This window comes from Felis catus, chromosome D3 (assembly GCF_018350175.1).
Source record: "Felis catus isolate Fca126 chromosome D3, F.catus_Fca126_mat1.0, whole genome shotgun sequence".
NCBI lineage: Eukaryota > Metazoa > Chordata > Mammalia > Carnivora > Felidae > Felis > Felis catus.
This window is the reverse complement of record NC_058379.1, coordinates 14,881,266-14,906,910: the sequence shown is the minus strand read 5'-3', so window position 1 is coordinate 14,906,910 and position 25,645 is coordinate 14,881,266. Positions and strand designations below refer to the sequence as shown.

Genomic DNA, 25,645 nt, shown 5'->3' with positions numbered 1-25,645 from the left:
GGTCATGATCTCACAGTTCGTGAGTTGCAGCCCCGCGTCGGGCTCTGTGCTGACAGCTCGGAGCCTGGAATCTGCTTCGGATTCTGTCTCCCTCACTCTCTCCCTCTCTCTGTCCCCCAACTCATGCTCTGTCCCTCTCTCAAAAGTAAACATTAAAAAAATTAAAATATTTTTAATAAAATATGAAAGCAATAAAGAAATGATCAAGAAATAATATATAGAGCATCTTCCTGAAAATTATAGTCTGAGAGAAACCAATCTATATGAAATAATGGGAGATTTGTAAACTAACAATAACATAGGAAAATGATACATAGGTAAAAGTCAGTGCAAAAGAAAATTTTTACATCATTTTGTTGTAATGGGATTGACTGATTCCGTCTTTCATCAACTATCTTGCAGAAGTACTATCTGTCAAACATTGTTTCAGGTATGAGAAATGCAGTAGTGAACCAAACAGGCCCAAAAAACCTGCCCTTATAGAGTTTACATACTAGGAAGGGAGACAGAAAATGTATAAATTAGGCAAAGTACATAGTATTTTAGAAGGTGATAAATGCTATGGAATAAAAAAGCAGAGAAGAGGCAATGGGGGAGGTTGCAGTTTCAAGAAGGGTAGTTAGAGGCTGTAATACATCTTTTTATTAAAGTCATGGTAGTCTGTGGAGGCTGAAGTTGAAACAGGGCCAACCCCTTCTCCCTCCTGAAGGAAGAAGTGAAAGGAGTTCAGTGAAGAAATGAGAATGGTGTCAGGTACTTTGTTTATCCTTTTGTTGATTCTGGATTTGTTCTTTTATTTGTTTGGCCATTTTAGAAGTATATTTGGCTTTTTGGTGGGTCAGTTGGCCCTTTAGATAAAATTGGGCAGTGGTCTTAATATTATCCCTGATAGTAGACCACAGGTCCACTCATCATCCCCGGAGATCTCTGCACACACAGGTACAGTTCTGAAGAATACTAATATGGAATGATATTTCTGATAATGAGATTTTCACTTACAGAAAAAATTTTGCTCTATCCTCTTAAAATCTTGAGAAGTAATCCTAGTTAAAATCCATCTGCCTGTTCCCATGTCTCTATAAAACCAAGTCTTTCAAGGTATTGGCATTGAGTTCTTGGCAGTGTTCATTCATTGAGTGAGTAATGTACAGAAGATGTTTTCTTTTCCAAGCGTATCTAAATATTTCTTGTTTTGTCACAGTTTTACAAAAATGACTAAGTATTAGCTGTCCTTGTCTCTTCCTTTCCACTGACCCCTTCCCTCTTTCCTTTAGGCAAGCACAGATCTCTACGTATCTACAGAAACCTGTACTTGACCCTACTACTCTATTTTGTCTTACACTAGTGTGCCTCTAAAAATTTCCCCCTGCCTTCATTTCCCTCACTCCCCACCATGGTCCCAAACAAACCCCATTCCAGCTAACTGAAATAGTCTTCTCAAAGATCATCAGAAGTTCCATTTTGCCAACTCTCATGGTCTTTTCTAAATCTTTATTTAACTTTACCACTTGACCCTTTTAGAGAATCTCCCACCTTGCATTATATCCCTTAAGTGGGATAAAATGAAAGCATCCATAATGCCTGACACAAGAAAGTACTCAACAAATGTTGGGTGAATCTGAACTGAATACGACTCTATACTGTCTTAATTCTCTTCCAGCCCAATGATTTATGCGTTGTAGATACTCAGTGCACTTTGTACTTGTTTTGTGTATGAATGAATGCATGAGCCTGTTACTTCCCTGTCTCTTTGCATGGTTCCTCTTCCTCTTTCACCTCAAACATATGTTTAAGAACTTATATATTCGTCATTGTACTAAAGGCGTAATATTCATCGTGTCATTTAATTCTCACACCCAATTGATATGGTAGTTATTTCTCTTTTACAGATGAGGAAAATGAGACTTAGAACTCTTACATGACTTACCGCCTCACCCAATTAACTAGTACATGCATGGTGAAACCACCAGTTAATCTAATTGAGGTTGCTCTAGAGGACTCGAGTATTAGCTCTCTGCCCTTTCTTTATATTCCTCCCTTAAGGGAATCTACCAATTCTCCTCATTTCAGTATGCCAGTGCCATCGAAATGGATGCCTTTAGGAATCGACGTGCTATCTCGTTTCTCCAACCACTTGCTCCGTGCTGTCTTGCTATTATGTTGAACTCAAGCTGTTTAAAACAGACTTCATCCCTGTTACCTCAGGTGGTACTCCCTTTTAGTGGTTTAGTCAGTGACATTCTCATGATCCTAATCACTCAGACTTGAACATCTTTAACTTCTTTCTCTTTTCCATTTTCTTATCCTAACTCGCATCAACTGACACTGGGTTATTCCCAAGGGATACACAAATACATGAGTAATCCTTACACATGTCTGCCACAGGTAGAAAAGTCAATCTGAGAAATGTCTTTATTACTTCCCTTTAGTTAACAACTTACTTATTGTTCTCTGTCATTTTAGAAACATACCGTGAAAAAACTAAGAGCTGTTGGAAATTTTTTATTTATTGGAAACTGTTTTTCCAGAATCTTACGTAACTGGATAAATGATACTGGTCACTCTAGCTTCCTTCCTTGATCTGTGCAGAAAGGCATGTTTTCTTTTTCCCAGTTAGAAATGAGTGAATAGAGACAGAGTGACAAAAGACATCTAGAAAAACATCAGAAAGCACACAAATATTCTAAAAGAGGTATTTTTGTCCCTATGTAATATAATTCTGTGAAAGGGAATTGTTCTGAGAAGAAATAAATCTCATCTCCTGTCTCTCTTACTTTTGATGCACTCATTCTTGTCATGATTTGAACTGTGACCTATTCTGACCACAGCTTAAGGCTTTAATAACTGCAAATTTGAATGAAAACAAAAAGCATCTTTGCTGAATCATGAAGAATTTCATGAATTCTTGCTTTGGGGAGGAATCTAGTTACAAAGTACAAGGTTAGTTGTGGTGAGAAAGATCCTTAAAACTTCAACAAAACACTTAAGCACACGTATTACCAAGTTCCTTCTGGACCAGGCATTCTGCTAAGTGCTAGAATTTTTTTGTTTTCCCCAGCTTCTATCAGCTGTTTTGCTTTGATGTCTCCTCCTCTTTGCCACTGTAATCAAGCCTTCCTGCTGATGACATTTGCTTCTACTTGTGGCATTATACTAACTAACGTTTCTCGAGTGCCAAGGAAACCCAGGCAGGGATGAGTACTGGTGAAGAGGAAACAAAACTGTAAAATGGGCTAAAACATCCATACTGGAAGGAGACCTGGATTTGGTCATTTCTAACTATATGAAGGAGGTATAAAAGAGGAAAGGGGGGGTGGTCCTTAAAAACAAAAGAAGATGAGTAGAGAATGAGGAAATAATTATTAGACCATGGGCACTTACAGCTGTTGAGGAACTGAAAGAATACCAGAAATTCAGAAAGAGAAGAGCACTTGGCAAGATATCCTTCAGTACAACTAAAGATCCTTCAGTGTGCGGGTATTTACTGTGGGGAGGCTGTTTAGAAAACTAGCTCTGAACTCATTTTTGCTTAGGGTGAGTCTTAGGGTTTGTGAGCTGGCTTCACTCTGCTTAATCCTCCCCTCTTTGGTACTCAACCCCCCACCCGGACACACAAACGCAGAGTCTCTGAGAATTATCTCTTTTTTCACTTGAAATTCAGCTCACATTTACTTACTCAGACTTTTGGAAGTTACCACTCAGACAGATGCAAATTCAGTATTATGCCTGCCAAAATGTGCAGAAAAGAGACTCTTTTTTACACCTTCCATCTTTTGAGCTTTGGTCCTGCTCTTTCAATCTCTGCTAAATAGTAAATGGGGAGATTGTTGTTCAGATGAACACGAGTACATTTGCATTACTGAGCTTGCTGTTTCTAGTTCTAAAGCGATTCTTTACAGTTTCCTTATCAGCAAAGGAATTGCCTTGATTTCCTTTGATGATGTTTCCCGGCTGATATTCTAGAACTAACTAGCACAGAAGCAGTTCATACCCTCATGAAATGGCTCTTGCCCAGTAATCCTGCTTGATTTGAACATATTAGGCTTTAATTACAGGGTTAAGAGGATGGATGGAGAAGAAAGCAAAAAAATACCCACTGCCTCCAAATGAGCTCTATCAAATCAGCTTGACTCCCTCAACAGAATACAGGAATACATTTATATCATAACTGTTTGTTTATTTGAGAGAGACAGAGAGAATGAGCGGGGGAAGGGCAGAGAGAGAATCCTGAGCAGGCTCCCCGCTGTCAGCACAGAGCCCGACTCGGGGCTCGATCTCACAAACCGTGGGATCATGCAGGACCTGAGGTGAAACCAAAAGTTGGACACTTAACCAACTGAGCCGCCCAAGCACCCCTATCATAACTGTTTTTAGCCCTAGTTGCCAGCCATGAAGAATAAACACTTTAAAAGATGTAGTATGGGTTAATGACCTACTGAGAGATGGAAAGATTTTAAAAGAAGAGAAAACCATTTTTGACTAGTAAAATCACCCAGATTAAACTACCAAAATGAGTGCTCTCTTTCTATCTTTAACATTTCAGTGTATAGTTTTTTCAAGGTGTTGCCTTGAAAAAAATCTGGTTCTATAAACATGGACATGAATTTATGGGGCAATAAGATGGATGAAGGGAAATTAGTAGGAATGGCTTTAGAAAAACTCACATCCCCTTTGCAGCTTTCAGCTGCCTAGCATGGTCTCTTCCTTTCCTATGAATATAAATATACATTTTTAAATCATAAAAATATAGTGACAGAAGAGCTTTGTTTTTACAACTTTATTTTGTGCCTTGCAATTCAAAACATAGTCCATGGACCAGCAATAATAGCCTGGGAGCTTGTTAGAAATACAGATTCTCGGGTGCCTGGGTGGCTCAGTTGGTTAGGTGCCTGCTTGATTTCAGCTCAGGTCATTATCTCAAAGTTTGTGAGTTCCAGCCTTGCATCTAGCTCTGCGCTGTCAGTGCGGATCCTGCTTGGGACTCTCTCTCTGCCCCTCCCCTGCTGTATTGCACACTCTCTCTCTCAAAAATAAATAAACTTAAAAAAAAAAAAAAGGGGGGCGCCTGGGTGGCTCAGTTGGTTGAGCGTCCAGCTTCAGCTCAGGTCATGATCTCACAGTTCGTGGGTTCAAGCCCCACATCAGGCTCTGTGCTGACAGCTCAGAGCCTGGAGCCTGCCTCAGATTCTGTCTCCTCTCTCTGCCCCTCCCCCGCTCACACTTTGTCTCACTCTGTTTCTCAAAAATAAATGTATAAAAAAAAAAAAGAAATATAGGTTATCTGGCCTTAGTCCTACTGACACTCAGAATCTGCATTTTAACAAAATACCCAGGTGATGGATGCCCATCCAGGTTTGAGAATTACTGATCTAGGATTTGCAATTTGGGCTGAAAATCTCAAGAATAGTTGCTAAATTTCTATTTTATTTTTAGTGACCTCTGTAAGCATGTAAAAGTAGCATTAATTGAGTAATTTCAGACTAATATGCCTTTCCCAATTAATAATTTACTGTTCAAAAGAAATTGTGAGAGTAGGGGCGCCTGGGTGGCGCAGTCGGTTGAGCGTCCGACTTCAGCCAGGTCACGATCTTGCGGTCCATGAGTTCGAGCCCCGCGTCAGGCTCTGGGCTGATAGCTTGGAGCCTGGAGCCTGTTTCCGATTCTGTGTCTCCCTCTCTCTCTGCCCCTCCCCCGTTCATGCTCTGTCTCTCTCTGTCCCAAAAATAAATAAAACCGTTGAAAAAAAAAATTTAAAAAAAAAAAAAAGAAATTGTGAGAGTACCTTGGAATTTGAGAGACTTTATAAGGAAGGGTTGAAATACAGAGTGACTTCCTGTTTCTGAGAAATAGTTCGGGTTAAAATCAAAAAGCACCTTATATTTGGGTATATACCCTGGCATTACCAGTTGTGTTATCCACATTCCCAAATGTTATTGCATTTTTGTTATACTTTCAACAGTGTGTTTTATCTGAAAAGACATTAGTTCTTTTGGATTCTTAGTAGGATTTAGCAGATCACTTTTTACCATGTGATTGATTTCACTATAATGATATAATTTGAGTATCTCCTTTTATTCTAGCAAATGTTTGTTGAGTGTCTATTATGTATGAGAGAATGTACATATGAGCAGAACAGACAGGAGAGAAACAGTAACAATATAAACATAATGACAATAGTCCCTAAAAGGGTGAAAAAACACTTTAATAAGGGTGCTCCGGGAGGCCCTCTCTGACATGGTCACGTTTGAGCAGAGATCTTAAAGCCATACCCTTGGCATTCCTGATTCCCATCCTGTGCTGCTCTACATTTTTCTTCTTCCAAAGCACTTATCATTCTTTTAATTGCTAATTTACTTCATTATGCTCATTGTTAATTGTCTATTTCTCTCCACCAACAGGTTAGGGAGCTTTATTTTGTTTCTCCAAGTGCTTAGACTGGCACATGGTCAGGGCACTAAATAAATATTATTAGTAGATAATGAATTAAATTGAAACTGCAACTCAGGTCAGCCTGTTTACATCCACACATTGAAAAATGACACAGAGCTGCTAAAGAGCAGAAGAGAACAACCATAGCTGTATGGAAGAAAAGATCAAAGAACTTACTTGCCAGTGGAGGAAGCAAGTATGTTCACAGAACACTGTTAATTTAATACCTGCTGTAGATGATATGTGTTATAACAAGAGTACACATAATGTGCCGTGATAATTTTGAATTTTAGCTCTCAGAGTAAGGAAGAGAGGTGAAGTTTAACTGGGTCTTCAAGAAGCTGTAGAATATTGGCTTGAAAAGAAACAAAAAGATACTCCACGCTAAGCAAAAGGCGCAAGCAGTGTGGACACTGAAAGTATCTAGCACATTTCAGAAATAACTAGAAACTGGTAAACTTAGATTGGAAGCGTATCTTAGCAGCCTTGGGTATTTTTTTATGGAGTTTGGGTGTCTTCATCAAAGGTATTTGAATAGCAGTGTGATACTGTTAGGACCTTGTCACAGGAAAAGGACATTTCAGACGATGTATAAGTGAGTTTGGAGGCCAGAAAATGTAGGAGACGATTGAACTTACCATAGGTGGCATTATTTGCTTATGTGGCTCATCTTGCCTTCTACATCTAAAACAGATGAAGGATAAAAATTTACTATGTATTGCTAACAGTCCTCTAAATATTAAGTTGGGTTCCTGGTACACTTTCTCCACCCCTCAAAGTTAACTTGGAGATACCCAAAGTCAGTTGTTGTAGGAATGTTTACTTTTAAAAAGCAATTTCGTATTGAATTTTGGTGTTGCCCTGTACATGAGCTAGACTAGCTAGAGATTTGTATACTTCTGAAGGCAGTTCTGCGAGACAGGCAGCTCGCAACAGGAGAAAACTGCTCTAACATGTATTCTGTCAATGTATACGGATGCTTTGCCCTACCTGCCAGTGGCAAGGCAAAATTAAAAGTGACTAAGAATGCTGAGTTATCCTTTCAACATTGGAAATTAGGCAAGAGCTTCAAGTTCTAAATGCTAACTTTCTAGGGTATAAATGCATCTCTGAAAGTCTCAGGACAGGATTACCTCAGAAGATTTTAGATACTCAGGCCTCTCTTGTCTTTAATCGGCATACTACTTTTTACTGAACAGAAATTCTCAGTGATGATACTGCCTTTTTCTTTAAGGCAAAAAATGAAAAGAAAGATTTGGGTTTAAAAAAAAATTTTTCCTTATGTAATCTCTACACCCAACATGGGCCTTGAACTCATGACCCGGAGATCAACTGAGCCAGCCAAGTGCCCCCAAAAGAAAGTTTTAGATGGGAGGGCCTTGATCTTTTGGTTTGGCCATGGGGAAAGCAAATCAAAATAATTAAGCAGTTAGCATTCAGGAATATTGTAGACTAGATAGAATCCTTTATAATTTATCAAGTCATTAATTTCTGAAATCTCTCATACAGTGATTTAACTGAAAATTGCCGTAGTGGTTAAGAGAGTGGGCTTAAGAGGTTAGACCGTCTAGATTTGAATCCCAGCTCTATCATACACTAATTCTGTGAAGTTTGACCTCAGATTTTTATCTGTAAAATGAGATCAATAATAGTACCTCTTTTATAGTATTATGTTAAGGTTTGAATGAGATAATGTACAGTGCCTGGCCCATACTACGCATTGAATCAATGTTTTTTATATTGATGATATTGTTGATTACATTAAACTGGGTCCTGCTAATGAAAGTAACTTTTCTATCTTTAGGGCCTATAGTAGTCTAAAATAAATGCTTGTTGATTTTCTCTATTATATTTGTCCTAAAATTAGGTCATTTATAAAGGCAACAATGAATGAATATTTTAAAATCCTAATAAAAGACTGAATGATGTCCTATAAACCAGTGTAAATGATAATTTGGACTTGCTGACTGAAGGCAGGCCTAACTGTTAGATTGTAAACTACTTAATGTATGGATATCATGTATTATGACTGTCCACGAGGAAAAAATATTGCAGAGCAGAATTAAGTTTTTAACATGTAATATAGCTGTTATTTCACTTTTTAAAAATGAATATGTATAGACTTGGACTCCAAAGAGTTTTCTAGATGTTAAAATGGGATAATATCAACTGCCAGTTTTTTTTAAGACATCCATTAAAATAGATAGGTTTTTCAACAAGTAAGTTGAGAGTACTGATAATTCTGAAATTATTAACATTTGGGTACCATGTTGTTCAGTAAAATACTAAATTTCCACAATAAGGGTCAGATTCATTTAGGTAAAGCAACCCGTAGAAATAATAATTTAAAAAACATATTGGGGCACTGGGGTGGCTCAGTCGGTTGAACGTCCAACTCTTGATTTTGGCTCAGGTCATGATCTCGCGGTTTGGTGGGTTTGAGCCCCATTCATTGAGCACCCAGAGCCTGCTTGGGATTCTCCCTCTCTCCCTGTCTCTCTCTGCCCTCCCCCCTGCTCACACTCTCTCTGTCTCTCTCAAAAATAAATAAACTTAAAAAAAATAAAAAACACATTAAGGGGGTGCCTGGGTGGCTCAGTCAGTTGAGCGTCCAACTCTTGATTTCGGCTCAAGTCATGATCCCAGGATCATGGGATCGAGCCCCGCATCAGGCTCCACATGTGGAGCCTGCTTAAGATTCTCTCTTTCTCCTTCTGCCCCTCTCCCCTGCTCGCTCGCTCGCGCTCTCTCTCTCTCTCTCTCAAAAAAAAAAAAAAAGCACATTAAGTAGTGATGGTTACTTGCTTAACAAAAATATCTGCTATAATATTCCTTAAAAAAATGTTTTAATATATTTGATACATGAATTCATATAATTCAACAGCACCTGCATGGTACCAGCCAGTATTTTAGACACTGATGATATAACTATTTCTCAGTCCTTTAGCAGTTTATGGTCCTAATGGGAGACATTTACCTAAGATAATCTAAATCTTGTGTTTATACCATGTATATGAGAAATGGTTACCACATCCTTCTGTGGAAAAAAACCCACCCCAGCTTAGGGGACAATCAGGAACATTACCCTGAAGTGGTACTATCTGAGCAGATTCTTGAATGCTTTCTAGTTGTCTGGGAAAAAGGAGAAGAAACAGGTTGCCAACAGGTACTACTTTTTCTTTTCCTTTTTTTTTTAATTTTTTAATGTTTATTTTTGAGAGACACAGAGAGACGGGCACGAGCAGGGGAGAGAGAGAGGGAGACACAGAAACTGAAGCAGGCTCCAGGCTCCAAGCTGTCAGCACAGAGCCCGACATGGGGCTCGAACCCACAAACCGCGAGATCACGACCTGAGCCGAAGTCAGGCGTTTAACTGACCGAGCCACCCAGGGCCGCCACCAATGGGTAACTTCTTGATATCCCAACGAAGTAGTTAGAAATAGCTGGGGCACCCCGTGTGAGGACCTGCAGTTACTAAGGACAAGGGGCAAGAGCAGACAAGAAGCAGATCACAGAGGATTTCATTTGCCATCTATCTACAAGGAGCTTGGATTTTATATCCTGTACATGACGGGATTAAAGGGTTTTAAGCTGGAGAGTGGCATGGTCAGATTTTACTTTCAGGCTGATAATGGCTGGCAGTAGTATAGGGGATGGATTCCATTCATAAACAGCTTTAAAGAGTTTTTGAAATCAGGTGATATGTAGAGAACTGACAGAGTTCATTCAGTTTCTGAATTTCAAGTCCGACTCAATCATGAAGAAGTTGCTTTAAATACTTGAACAAGAAAGTACTTGTAATCACTTATATCTTGTGGAACTTACACATTCAAAGTTCATATTCAGAGGCAGTATTGTTGAAAGATCAAATAAATGTAAAGACTCTTTCGAAATAGATTTTAGGTCAGGATTTTATGCTTAATCAAGTATGCATACTCTAATTACTGACTTGTGTGTTTTTTACGTTACTATTATAATGAAATCATTGTGAACTTTTTCTTCTGGTTCAAAGAATAGTATTTCTACCCAGTTCTTTGAATTATCAAGATATATTTTTAAAAGGAAAAGGATTATGAAAGGATCAGTTTCTCTAGCTACCTGAAAAAGAATGCATTTTCACTCTTAATTTAGTAGCCATTTGAATATTGCCCAAATCTTACTCCAAAAATTCTTAAAGAATGCTCTGTTAGTATGTGGTGCCTGGGTGGCTCAGTCATCTAAGCTTAGGACTCTCGATTTCAGCTCAGGTCATGATCTCAAGGTTCCTGAGATTGAGACTGGAGCCCCACATCAGGCTCCGTGCTGTCAGCATGGAGCCTGTTTGGGATTCTCTCTCCCTCTCTCTCTGCCTGCCTCTCTCTCTCTCTCTCTCTCTCTCCCCCTCTCCCTCCCTCCCTCCCTCCCTCTCTCTCTCTCTCTCCCTCCCTCCCTCCCTCTCTCCACCCCCTCTCCCTCCCTCCCTGTCACTCAAAAATAAATAAATAAACATGTAGGGAAAAAAAGAAGAAGAAGAAGGCTTTCATAGTCTGCTCAGGCTGCTATAACAAAATACCACACACTGGGTAGCTTAAAAAAGAGAAATTAATTTTCTCACAGTTCTGGAGTCTAGGAAGTCTACAATCAAGGTGCCAACAGATTAAGTTTCTGGTGACATCTCTCTTCCTGGCCTGCAGAATGACCACCTTCTGGAGCTATATTCAAATGGACTTCCCTCCTTGCCAGTGTAAGGGAGGAAGGAAGGGAGAGAGGAAGGGAGTGAAACATGGAGAGAGAGAGGGAGGGAGAGGAAGGGAGGGAGGGGGAGAGAGACAGGAAGGGAGAGAGAGGGGCAGGGAGCGGGGTGGAAAGAGAGATTTGAGACCATTCTCTTTTCCTCTTCTTATAAAGCCACCAGTCCCATTGAATTAGGGTCCCACCCTTATGACTTCATTTAACCTTAATTACCTCCCAAAAGCCCTATCTCCATATGCAGTCAATTTTAGATGTTGGAATTTGAAAATATGAATTTGGGGGTGGGGGGAGGGACACAATTCAGTTCATAGCAGAGGCCAAGTAGACCTTTTCCAAGAAGTAAATAGAAGTTTAATTTTGAAGTTTTGGGGTCCCTAAATCTGTGCTTCAAGAAAACTTCTATTTTCAGGGCAGTAAAGTGGAGACAGAAGAGAAATAGTCCCAAACAAACACAAAAGGGACTTGCTAATAGCTGTGACATTTTAGAAAAATTGCATGCCAGATAATCCTTCATTAGCTGTAAGTAGGTTTATTTTCAAAGCTCTTATTTCTGCATGTTCTATTATCTCCAATGTCTGCCATTGTAATCCTGTAGCAGGGAGTCAAAAGGTATAAATACAGGGCTCTCACAGTGCCTTCATGTATTTGGTGATCAGTGGCAGGTAAAATTTGCAGAGACTAAAAGCGTTTACATCTTGGGTTTTTCTTTTATTTGACTTTGGAACAATTAAAGTGAAGATTGCAGGGAACTTTAGTTATATTGAACTCAGGGCATTTTTATGTGTGTGAATCTGAATTCAAGATTTTAAATCGAGAAACCTGCCAAAATCATACAATTTTAGAGTTGGAATAGAACTGAGAAAGTGTCTCAACTAGGCCCAAGACTGGGAAGGTGAGGCTTAGAGAAATTAAAGAACTTGATCAGTGCCACAGAGCCATTTAGAGACCAATATGGGACTAGGATCTACAGCTCCTGTCTTCCAGTGCAGAGTTCTTCGACTATACCCTGATGCTGTTCCCCATCATAACCAGCAAGTATTCTCTGATCAGGAATTCAATCTAGACTATAATGGCACGAGTACCAAGTCATTAATATTAAAGTTAAAAGCAACTTAACTTCTTTGAGCCCACCTTAGATACATTCTAAATCTAAAATTCTGACTACAAAAAGATAGTAAAAAAAATTAAACATATGTTAATTAATATATCAGTTGGTTCACTTTATTGCTATACTGCACATATTTTCTTTTCAAAAAATACATTTCTAACGACAGGGGACTTTTTTTTATATAATTAACATGAAGCAAAAGCCAGTCATACAAAAATCTAAATTTTATTTCTGATAGTATTTTTTTTTGACTGTTCATCTCACTTTGTTAGACTTAGGGAAGTCATTTTAAGCCTTTTGATTAAATTGAGTATAATGGAGAGAATGCCTGATTATAGAAATATAATATTGACTTAGCATTTATCTAACGTTCACTAAGATTTCAACTTCAAAATATTTTTCCAAGATTTCATTCTCAGCCTTCTCTTTTCTCTCCATTCTTTATCTGAGTTACCATAGTTCCTTCTTGAGTTCTCATCTACCTTATACAAATAGTTCCAGATCTGAATGTCTAGCTCCAACATTTCCCCCGAATTCCAACCTTCATTTCTTACTGCTTGCTGTATATCTCTCCTTGGATGTGCGTCTAGCACTTAAAAGTCCATTTGGCAAGAAAACACTCACCTTACTACCATTGAACTTGTCCCTTCTACTAAATTCCCTATTTTTGTTCACAGAACAGTTGCCTCCTCTGTCACTTGTTCTCAGAGCCTCAGAGCTAACTTTGATTTCCATGTCTTTTCGAGGCTATTCAGCCAGTCAATTGCTGACTCTAAGTCATGTTATCATTGTGTTATTCTTGCATCCAGAGTCATGGTATCTGCCTTCTGCTTTCAATTTCATTGCCAACATTCTAGGATAAGATTATTATTCTTTCTTGTTTGGTAGCCCTAACCTGACCTTCCTGATCTAGTCTCCTTCTATTCCAATTCAATCTTTTTTTTTTTTTTTTCAACGTTTATTTATTTTTGGGACAGAGAGAGACAGAGCATGAACGGGGGAGGGGCAGAGAGAGAGGGAGACACAGAATGGGAAACAGGCTCCAGGCTCCGAGCCATCAGCCCAGAGCCTGACGCGGGGCTCGAACTCACGGACCGCGAGATCGTGACCTGGCTGAAGTCGGACGCTTAACCGACTGCGCCACCCAGGCGCCCCACCAATTTAATCTTTTAAAAATATTTTTTACTTAATGTTTCATTACAAAATAACATACGTTCAATGGAGAAAATATAGAAAATACAGAAAAGTAAAAAGAAAACAGAAAATGCCTATATTCCCAATACTCAAATATAACCACTATTAACATTTCAGTCTGTATTCTTCCAATTTTTTCTGTGATGTGTGTATAATGTTTTTAAACAAAATCTTCCTAGTTCAGCCTGTATATTACTGCCAGACAATTACAGTATTATTCTTGAAGACTGAGTCTAATAATGGTTTTTCATCATTGCAGAAAAAAAGCTTAAAATCCTTTGCATGATATTTAAGACTCTTCCACCTTTGTTTCTAAAGGATTCTTGCCCCAGATCTGCAGAACTTAAGTTACTTGCCATTTCCTAACATGCTACAACCTCCCATCATAAGCTCACAGCATTTCCTGAAAATTCTACCTGTTCTTTACAGAGCAATCCAAATGTCACTCTCCCATGAACCCATCAATCACCTGCCCACCCCTATCCCCTATTCTTTAGGGAGTTGGTTCTTTTTACCTCCTTTGAACCTCCACACTACTTGCAACAATCACTGGTTCTACAAAATTAGTTTCTGTGTTACATATTTTCAACCTCTAGCATGATGTCTTAAGGATAATGAATATCTAGTAGATGTTGAATGAATAAATGAATGAATGAATAGTTGAGCACTACTCTGGGGTCACTACACCTCTTATTAAACTCATGAGAAAAGTAAGATTTTGTAGATACAGAAGAAGCTTAAAGAAATAAAACTTAAAAATAAATAAATAAAACTTACTTAGGTTAAAGGAAATTGATTAAGGAGACAATTAAATACTGGAATGCTGCAAATCCAAGTTTGTCACTTAGCTTCTGAGTTGTGATTTGGCTTTTGATCATTAATGAGTAGATGCTTATAGGGTGGGTTGCCCATTGCTTGAACATTATCCCGTTTTGAATAGAAAGGAGGTGGGGCGCCTGTGTGGCTCAGTTGGTTAAGTGTCCTACTTCAGCTCAGGTCATGATCTCACAACTCTGTGCTGACCTCTCGGAGCCTGGAGCCTACTTCAGATTCTGTGTCTCCCTCCCCTGCGTGAGTGTATGCACTGTCTCTCTGTCTCTCAAAAAAAATTTTTTTAAAGATTTCTTTTATAGAAAGGCAATGTTAGTCCTTCTGCTATGGATATGGAGGAAGTACAGGTAGATATTCCTTTCCCAGTTGCCTGGCAGCTGGCATATGGACATGTGACCTCAGTCAATTAGATGCCCCAACCCAGGACTCTGAATCTTCAGAGCTCGGGGCACAATAAATAGATAGGTATGGTTTGTGGCAGTTGCAAAGGAGTCAAGAGTATAGTAAAGCAAAGTAGCAGTAGCATCTCAGACATTTACTGTGGCATGATCTTGAATATGCATTTGCCCTTTTAGGGGCCTGCCCATTTTCTGAGCTTTCTGGTTCATCCTGAGATAGCCTATTCCGATGTGTGTTTTCCAAAACCACCAAACAATTAACTCAATTCTGACACTGCCTACCTGGAGACAGCGTCAGATCCCGCAGGTCAAGAGCTCAATCCTACCAGACTGCCCCCCTTCCCCCCACTTAAGATGCCTGCTGCAAGTCTGAGTTGTTACCACTGCTTCTGACTGACCATCTACATATTAGAGCTTCCCACAACCCCCTCCTCAGGTTCAATTAATTGGCCAATTGGTTCACAGAACTCACAGAAACATCCACTTATATTACTAGTTTGTTGTAAAGAATATTATAAAGGATACAAATAGCCAGATGAAGACGCCCATAGGGTGAGGTCTGGAAGGATCCCCTGTGCAGGAACTTCTGTCCCTATGGAACTGGGGCGTGCCACTCTCCCAGATGTGGATGCGTTCACCAACCTAACAGCTCTCCAGACTCCCTTTTGGGAGTTTTATGGAAACCTTATTCCATAAGCATGATTGATTAAATCCTATGTCATTGGTGACTGAATTCTTTATCTCCAGCCCCGCCCTCCTCCCTGAGGTCAGGAGATGTGGCTGAAAATTTCCCACCTTCTAATCAGGGTTGGTTGCCCTGACAACTACTTCCCATCCATAGGGGCTTTCCAAAAGTCGCTTCATTAACAGAAACTCAGGTGTGGTTGAAAGGGGCTTCTTATGAATAACAACAGGCTTTCTACCTTTATTGCTCTTGTCACTTAGGAAATTCTAAGGGTTTTAGGGATTCTATGCCAGATGAAGACCTAATATAATACAATATAATATAATATAATATAATATAATATAATATAATATAATATAATATAATATAATATAATATAATATAATACAGTACACACACACACATCTTATTACAAATCAAAATATCACACCTATAAACAAATGTCTGGCCTAAGTTGACTAGAGTCGGTTTCTGTCATTTGCAACCAAAAGCCCTGATAGAGACTTTAGTGGCGTAGCATCATACATGCATTTCAACTCCTAAAACATAATGAAGTAATTCTATAGAAATGGGACTACTAATGCCAAAAGGTATAGGAGTGAGGGCTATTTAGTGGAACCGCAGGGGGAAATGCCAGGTTCCTCTCTACAACTTTTCAAATAACAATGCATATGATACAAATGTGATCAAGTAAGAATTATGTTCACATCTGGCAAATCTTTTTCCTGCATCCACTATGTGCTCAGCATATGTTATTTAATCCTCACAACATTCTGTTAATTTCTACTAATAGAAGTTATGGAAGCTTGATAGGAAACAATGGATTAAACTCTGTAGATAGTCAGGAACTCTTTAGAATTCCTCAGCAGTACCCATTTATACTGGTTTTCTTTTGAAGAGAGAATGGTTTGAATACCCAGATTTCTGTAGCTCGAGGAATGTGTTAGAAAACATTCAGTTTTGTTTTTACTAACCTCTAATTTTTTTTTAACATTTATTTGTTTTTGAGAGAGAGAGAGAGACAGGGTGTGAGTGGGGAGAGGGGCACAGAGAGAGATACACAGAATCTGAAGCAGGCTCCAGGCTCTGAGCTGTCAGCAACAGATCCCAACACGGGGCTTGAACTCACGGACCACGGAGATCATGACCTGAGCTGAAGTCGGACGCTTAACCGACGGAGCCACCCCAGGCGCCCCTAACCTCTAATTTATTAATGTTAGCAACAAGCCACACAAGTATTAACAATATCTGGGACTTTGTCATCAGCTACCAGTAGGTATTTTAAAACATATTACAGTTACAGAAATCTCAAAATATTATTTATGTTGATACTGCTTTTTATTTTTTTCAACGTTTATTTATTTTTGGGACAGAGAGAGACAGAGCATGAACGGGGGAGGGGCAGAGAGAGAGGGAGACACAGAATCGGAAACAGGCTCCAGGCTCCGAGCCATCAGCCCAGAGCCCGACGCGGGGCTCGAACTCACGGACCGCGAGATCGTGACCTGGCTGAAGTCGGACGCTTAACCGACTGCGCCACCCAAGCACCCCTTGATACTGCTTTTTGAAATGGTTACAGTTATTAGACAACCTACTAAATGAATTAATAAAGAAGCATACATATTACTATATCACAATTTTTAAAAATATTTTGATAAGATTATTTCAATATAACTGGTTTCCTTTGTAATTCTAAGTGGCTAATTTTTTTTCATTTAAAACATTGTTCTGAGAAGGTATCCATAGGCTTCACTAGACTTCCTAAGAATTATTTTTATACTGGAACTAATATAACACTGTATGTTAACTATACGGGAATTGAAGTAAATTAAAAATCAAAAATTTTTTAAAAATTTGAAAATAGGGGCGCCTGGGTGGCGCAGTTGGTTAAGCGTCTGACTTCAGCCAGGTCACGATCTCGCGGTCCGTAAGTTCGAGCCCCCGCGTCAGGCTCTGGGCTGATGGCTCAGAGCCTGGAGCCTGTTTCCGATTCTGTGTCTCCCTCTCTCTCTGCCCCTCCCCCGTTCATGCTCTGTCTCTCTCTGTCCCAAAAATAAATAAACGTTGAAAAAAAGAAATTAAAAAAAAAAAATTTGAAAACAAAGAATTTTTTTCTAAAGATTTATTTTTATAAACTTTTCTTGTTCTCCTTTAGACTAGCTCAATGACTCCCACACTTACCTGTGCACAAGCATTAATTTAAAGGATTTTATAAACAAAACCATATATAGTTGGCCCTTGAACAACATACGTTTGAACTGCATGGCTCCACTTATCTGCAGATTTTTAAAATAAAAACAGTAGAGGGGCGCCTGGGTAGCTCAGTCAGTTGACCATCCGGCTTCGGCTCACGTCATGATCTCACAGTTTGTGGGTTCAAACTCCACATCCGGCTCTGTGCTGACAGCTTAGAGCCTGGAGCCTGCTTCGAATTCTGTGTCTCCCTCTCTCTCTGCTCCTCCCCCGCTCATGCTCTGTCTGTCTCTCCTTCAAAAATAAATAAAAACATTAAAAAAATTAAAAAATAAATAAATTATTAATCAATTAAATAAAAACAGTAGAGGGGCACCTGGGTGGTGCGATTGGTTGAGCATCTGTCTCTTGATCTCGGCTCAGGTCATGATGTCATGGTTCATGAGTTCAAGCCCTGCATCAGGCTCTGCGCTGATGACACGGAACCTGCTTAGGGTTCTATCTCTCCTTCTCTCTGCCCCTCACATGCGTGTGTTCTCTCTCTCTCTCTGTCTCTCTCTGTCTCTCTGTCTCTCTCTCTCTCTCTCTCAGACTACGTAAGTAAAAAAGCAAAACAGTAGAGTACTATAAGTGTATTTTCACTTCCTTATGATTAATAACATTTTCTTTCCTCTAGCTTTATCAAAAGAATACAGTATATAGTACATATACAAAATCAACTGTTTTGTTATCAGTAAAGCTTCTACTCAACAGTAGGCTATTAATAGTTAAGTTTGGGGGCAGTCAAAAGCTATACACAGATTTTTGGCAGCATCGGGGGGTCAGAACCCCTAACCCCTGAGTTGTTCAAAGACCAACTGTATACTGGCATTTTCAAGGATAATTTGCACTATATGCAGTTTTGGCCTTAAATGTCCACCTTTGAACTCAACCACCTTGGGTAAGATATGACTCCATTGTAAAGTGTTTTCAAGTAGATCCATTGACTCCTGGGAATTGGAAGACTTGAAAATAGCTCTAAAAATTCTCTGTGAGGTTTTTTTGTTATGTTTTCATTTTGATGATTATCTCCTTTAAAAAATGCATAGTGGAGCATGTAGATAGCCACCTTATTGCCAAACTTCTATGATTTGCTATTATTTCTGGATGTGAGTTTGTGTTTGCCATAGTCCCAGTGCCAAGTGGTACTACTCTGTCTCAGAGTAATAAGAAAAGTATGGAAATGGAATTAATGCATAGATGTTGGATTCTTGACTTGGGAAGACCAGATGATGTAAAGTCAAGCTGTGTAAATGAATTTTCCCCAGGAGCACAGGTAGAGACAAGTGGTGGGAGAATTAAGCCATCACATGGTCAATAAACATAAGACCATATTTGTTTGGGGGGCTACTGTATCAACAAAATAATAACATCTATTATATTAAATCAGTGTTGTTAACTTTGATTTGTGGAATGTTTGTAAACTTGTTTTAGAAGTTGTACAAAAGCTGTAAGAAGTTTATTACAGTTTTGTAAATGGGTAGTTTCAGTAGCTCAGGCCACAAACTTTCAAGTCTCTCTTCCTTTCTTTCTCTCCTCTTTCTTACTCAGCTAAAGCACCAAAGCCCATTGTCTATTCCAGAAGTTATTCCAGAATTAAGCCATTTCTCACTATCTCCACCACCATCTCCTCCACCTTGGTACCAACTACCACCATTTCTTGCTTGGACTTTGTAATGATTTTTCCAGGGCTCCCTGTTTTTAACCACGCTCCCATATAATCTGTTTTCCACGCAGTAGTCAGAGTGGTCCTTTGATAAAATCCAAAGTCTTAATCATGTTATGCAGACCTTGTCTCCTCCCCTGTCACACTCCCCATGGCTCACTCTGTTCTAGCCACACCAGCCTGACTTCTCTTGGAATACACCAAGCAGTCTTGCTAGGCCCTCTGCCTGGATTGCCCTTTTTGCCACGTATCTTTATGGCTTTTACTTCACTTCCTTTAGCCTTTAGGCCTCTGTCAGCTTTTAAGTTATCTGAGAGATCTACTCTGACCACTGACCTTGGCTTTATTTTTTCTTTATAATATTTATTAGTACTTGAAGTATCAATATTCATGTGTCGCTCTCCACTAGAGTATGAGCTCTCTGAGTAGAGAGAAGAACCTAAAGCCTTGTTCAGTACAGGACATGTGTTAGGTCCTTAATAAATATTCACTGAATGAATGAATCGATGAATAAATAAATGAAGTGGATGACTAAAATTAAGAAGATGTTAGAGATCTGTAAGAACTTTTTTAAAGGACTTGAATATCCATCAAGTTTAAGAAACTCTTTGAAAGAGTAAATTATCATTATGCATTACAATGATATAAAGCCATACATATGGTTAAGATATAGGGCAAAGTGAAAACTTCAAGCCTAGTCAAATCTTTTAGAATAGTTTGGGGGGCGCCTGGGTGGCTCAGTCGGTTGAGCATCCGACTTCGGCTCAGGTCATGATCTCAGAGCTCGTGAGTTCGAGCCCCATGTCGGGCTCTGTGCTGACAGCTCAGAGCCTGGAGCCTGCTTCTGCTTCTGTGTCTCCCTCCCTCTCTGCCCCTAACCCACTCGCATTCTGTCTCTTTTCTGTCAAAAATAAATAAACATTAAAAAAAAATTTAGAATAGTTTGGGATTTGTGGAGACATATCAGCACCATTTTTGTACTGGTCTTGACTCCTATTAAGTACCATTTTCCCCCAAATTGATGCATCCTTGATTTCAAGTTGCCAGCCTTGTATCAAAGTATCAGAACAATAATTTCAATAAATTTAAGAAATCCAAAGGAGCTTCTCCTTTCCTCTCTCAATCTAAACATCTTTTTTTACAGGAGAAAATAATATATATTAAGAAACCAAAATAATTGATATAATTACTTTTTAGCACACATAAGCTCTTAAAGGGTGACTTGGGAGAGGCTTCTTTACAATATTTAATATCATTTGACCCAAGAGTAGACTAAAATTTATCATTGTTATGATAATAAACTCCAGCCACTTCTGCATTATTTGCTAAGTAGAAATTAGATGACTTTAAAGTCCCTTTCCAGTTATGATATATGATCACAATGGCATAAAAAGCAACTAGCATCTAGTTTTATTTTCGAAGTAAAAGTATCATAAAAAAGGTTTCTTACTTCAGAATAACAAGTAAATATTAGTGGCAGACAGTAGCAGCAACTAACCAAAACAGTTTTCTGTTTCTTTCTTTAAAAACAATTTTCTTCAAGTCTATAAAGATAGTTGTAGTATAAAAAAGGGAGAAAAACTGGTCTAGTCTTGACTTTGAAAACATCCCATCACCTAATTATACTTCATTTTTCATTGCTGTAAAATGAAGATTTTACCTGCCTCTGTCTCCCTCTGGGAGCAAGCTAATGAATGAAATAATAGGATTTTACAATGGCTGGCTGGGGTGTCTGGGTGGCACCTTTGTAAACCGCCTCAGTCAGTTAAGCGTCTAACTCTTGGTTTTGGCTCAGGTTATGATATCATGGCTGGTGAGGTCGAGCCCCATGTTGGGCTCTGTGCTGACAGCATGAAGCCTGCTTGGGATTCTCTCTCCCTCTCTCTCTGCCACGTACCCCCCTCCCACCCACTCATATGCTCGCACTCTCTCAAATAAATGAACTTTTTTTTTTTTTTAAAGAATTTACACAGGCTAATTTATAGTGAGGCTTAAGTTTCAGAGCCCCTCGTATGCACCAGCCCCTTCTAAGGCCCTAATATCTATTTCTGTATGGGAATTTCGTAAAATGTTTTTTTCTTTTTCTTTCTTTTCTTTTTTTTTTTTTTAAAGTAGGCTTCATGCCCAGTGTGGAGCCCAATGCGAGGCTTGAACTCACAACCCTGAGATCAAGACCTGAGCTGAGATCAAGAGTCTAATGCTTAACTGACTGAGCCATCCGTGCACCCCTGTTTTGTAAAATGTTTTCTTAAATAGATCCCTAAATTTGTTTACGCTTCAGTCTGTATAAGAACTAAATCCACCACTGCATACTCAAGTGTTATGAGGTCTTTTGGAGAAATAATAACACAGAAGTCCAATTTTATGTTTAATTACCCTCCACTATATAGCAAAATCGGAAAACTTTTTGGTGTTTTGAAGTCTGCCTTGGGCAGCTTGATTTAGAAGGAAGTTTTCTGGAATGGGGAATCAGAAGACCTGGGTTTTAATTCTGGGTCACACTACTGCATAGGTGTGATTTGACACTTGTCTGAGATTTAGTTTAAAAAAAAAAAAAGTTGAAGGGTCTGATCTTTAAAACCTTTCCAATATGAAACATTCTGATTCTTACTCCCTAATGCTGAAATATTGTAGTTTTTTGTTGTTGTTGTTGTTCAAACTTGTTGGTTTCAGGTTTATTGTTCATGTAGTGTGATTACAATGTTGAAAGTCAACTAAGACCTTCGGAGAATTATCTTTCTTGAAAGTTTCTGGGAAAAGGGAACTTCTGAAAAATAATTCTATTTCTACTCTCTATCAAGTGTTCTTACTTACATTAAGTTAGGGTGTCTGTAGAAAAATAATTTATTTGATTGCCATTGTTGAAAGATTTCCATTTCTTAAAGAGTGAAGAAAATCATTTCAGTTGCGCATCTCTGATGAAATCATCTACTCTCAGCAAGCTGGATGGTTCTGTTGGCCCAAGGGCCTAAGACCAGAAATACTGCATTCTTGGCACAGTTCTCAGTTCTCACTATAAATGCAGTACCTGAGGTTGCAAGAGGTCAAGGAAGAGGGAGACAATAATTCCATGCCTAGCATTTCATCTTCAGTTAATTCTTAAAATGCCATCCTCTTGGAAGGAAAAATGTCCTTGTTCATGTTTGGAGGGAAGGATGAATTTAAAGATCATTTTTAGAGTAAGATTGGGATGGAAAAGGGAAAGAGATATCAGCAGATTTTTGTAGAGTACTTGCTCTGTAAAGATGTCACAGGGCCCAGCAATTCGACCCTTAGGTATATAATCAGGACAAATGAAAATGTATGTCCACACAAAAAATTGTACGCAAGTGATTATAACAGCATTATTCATAGTAGCCAAAATGTAGAAACAACCTGAAATGTCCATCCGCTTATAAGTGGATAAACAAAATGTGGTATGTTCATATAATGGAGTTTTATTCAGCAATAAAAGAAATTAAATACTGATTCATGCTACAACATGGATAAACCTTCAAAACAGCATGCCAAGTGAAAGAAGTCAGTCACAAAAGATGATTCAAAGGAAATGTCCAGAACAGGGAAATCTATAGAGACTGAAAGTAGACTAGTGGTTGCTCAGGAATGGAAGGGTGGGAGGGTAATAGCTAATGGATATGAGACTTCTTTATGTGGTGATGAAAGTATTCTAAAATTGACCATGGTGATGATTGCACGTACCTGTGAATGTGCTAAAAAACAACAACAACAGTGAATTGTACACTTTAAATGGTTGAATTGCATATCTTTATGTGAATTATATCTTTAAAAAAAACCCACTTTTTTAAAAGATGTCATGGGATACAATGATTAATCAAAACAGATTTAGACACGTATCCACCTCTGAAGAAGCACTTGCCATCCAGTTAGAGTATATGTGTGTATATATATATATATACACATGTATATACACACTCTATATATATATACTTATGTGTATATTTAAATATTTATATGTATAAATATATAATATAAATATATATATTATATATAATATATATTTATATATTTTTATATATAAATAATATATATATATATAAATATATATATATTTAAAACCGAAGCAAAGGGAGAAAATAGTAGGTCTTATACCAGGGGTGATGTTCAGCTGGGCTGTGAAAGTGGTTTTGGAGTTTGGATATTCTAGTTAGAGGGAATAGCATAAGCAAAGACAAAGGTGTAAAAATGTAACTGAATAGTAATTCATTTTTTCCTGATTATGGAGTTGAAGAATTTTGGTTAGAAAAGTGGTTTGAGGCCAGCTTTGTTTTGTCTTCTTTTGTTTTTGTTTTTTTATTAATATGGAATTTATTGTCAAATTGGTTTCCATACAACACCCAGTGCTCATCCCAACAGGTGCCCTCCTCAATGCCCATCACCCATCCTCCCCTCCCTCCCACCCCCCATCAATCCTCAGTTTATTCTCAGTTTTTAAGAGTCTCTTATGGTTTGGCTCCCTCCATCTCCACCTTTTTTTTTTTTTTCCTCCCCCTCCCCCATGGTCTTCTGTTAAGATTCTCAGTATCCACATAAGAGTGAAAACATATGGTATCTGTCTTTCTCTGTATGACTTATTTCACTTAGCATAACACTCTCCAGTTCCATCCACATTGCTACAAAATGAGGCCAGCTTTGAATCTTAGTTAGGTAAAGTTATTCTTTATACTGTAGGCCGTAGGGAGACATTGAAAGATTTTGAGCAGAGATGTGATATTATCTGAACTTTGCTTCAGGAAGATGATTATGATAATGTTTTTAAGATGAATTCCAGAAAAGATAGAATAGAATCTCACCAAGAAGAGGCAGAGGAAAGAGATAACAGAAATGGAAAGTGAAGAACAGATTAAAAGAAATATTTGAAGCAGAATTATAAATTAACTGAGACAGGGAATAGGGAAGGGTCAAAGTTAACCTGAAGTGTATGTGAGGGAAGAAACCAAAAACATACTTGAAAATATGGGCGTGGGGCTGGGAAAGGAGGTCGGCACAGTCTGATGCCATAGAGTTACTGGGACCCATTGAATACACGGTAATTAGGATAGCAGCTTGCAGTCACACACAGGAGCTTCGGGCGAATATTTGGAGCAACATTCATTTAGAGATCAGAGAAAAGAAGAGAAACTATAGGAGGAATAATTTGGAAAAACAAGACAGTTTTATGGAATTCAAGAGATATTTATAAAGAAGGGAGCTTGTGAAATGGAAGAAAGCTGAGAAACATCCCTTAGGTGTAATGGACAAACTTGAGTATAGTTTTCAGGCTCAACAGCGTATGCAGTCTTCCAGCAGGGGGAAAAAAAAACAAAGTTTCATTTCTAGAAGTCATAGAGTTTATTATATTTATAGAGCTATGCAACTGAAGATAAAGAACACATTTTGAGAAAACTATGTAAGAATGAAGGAGTATTTAGAGGAAAAAAAATACCATGTGTGTCGATTGCATGTCCAAATGCCAGTGAACAGTTCCTCCTGCATCTGAAATTAGGACATGAGGATGTTAGTAAATGCCTTATTTTAAATTACTTACTTAGAAATCTTGCAACTGGTGGGGCGCCTGGGTGGCTCAGTCGGTTAAGCGTCTGACTTCAGCTCAGGTCATGTCTCACAGTCCGTGAGTTCGAGCCCGAGCCCCGCATCAGGCTCTGTGCTGACGCTCATGATCTGTCTCAAAAAAAGAAAATATTTAAAAAATTAAAAAGAATGAAATCTTGCAACTGGTGTTCATTTAATATCTTAATGAATATTTTAGCTTATTGAAGCTATAGTCAGGCTATATCAGCAGGTAGGTATGCAGACATGGCAGTGTTTGATTGGTTTGATGGTTAGGTAAAATGTGATACAGAACTCGGGCAAGTTTTACCTACCACTTAACCTAAAACATTCCACAGCTATAGAATCAGAGGGAATAATAAAAATAATGAGAAAGTTTAGTTTGTAAATATAGACATGAGAGAAGATTGGGATATCCTGAACAGGAAAAATGTGAAAATGGAGGTCAATACCTTTTTTCCTATTTTTTTCCTCTCTATAAGGCCTTTATCTCCAAAGCCAGTCCGCTTACCTAAAAATTATTTCATTATACATGTTATATGTTTTAAATTGTTACATTCTTTGACCAAATAACTCTAGTTCTAGGAACCCATTCCAAAGAAAGCCCTAAAATATAGATGAATAATACGCTCAAAGATCTTCCAAACACAGTAATATTTAATAGTTCAACAAAGAGTTGAATACAGTCTTGGCTTCCAATTGCGGAGAAAGAGTTGTGAATGAATAAGGAGATACACACTGAGCAGTCATTAAAGTGATCTTTCTGAACAGTGACAAAATGGCAAAATGTTTATAATGCAGAA

At 38.5% G+C, this 25,645-nt stretch overlaps 1 protein-coding gene across 3 annotated transcripts in view; it reads left to right on the top strand.

Annotated features, from left to right (window-relative positions):
• The window catches only part of TAOK3 (TAO kinase 3), a 181,645-nt gene that overhangs the window by 57,762 nt on the left and 98,238 nt on the right, over positions 1–25,645 (top strand). The gene's annotated exons all lie outside the window — the stretch shown is intronic.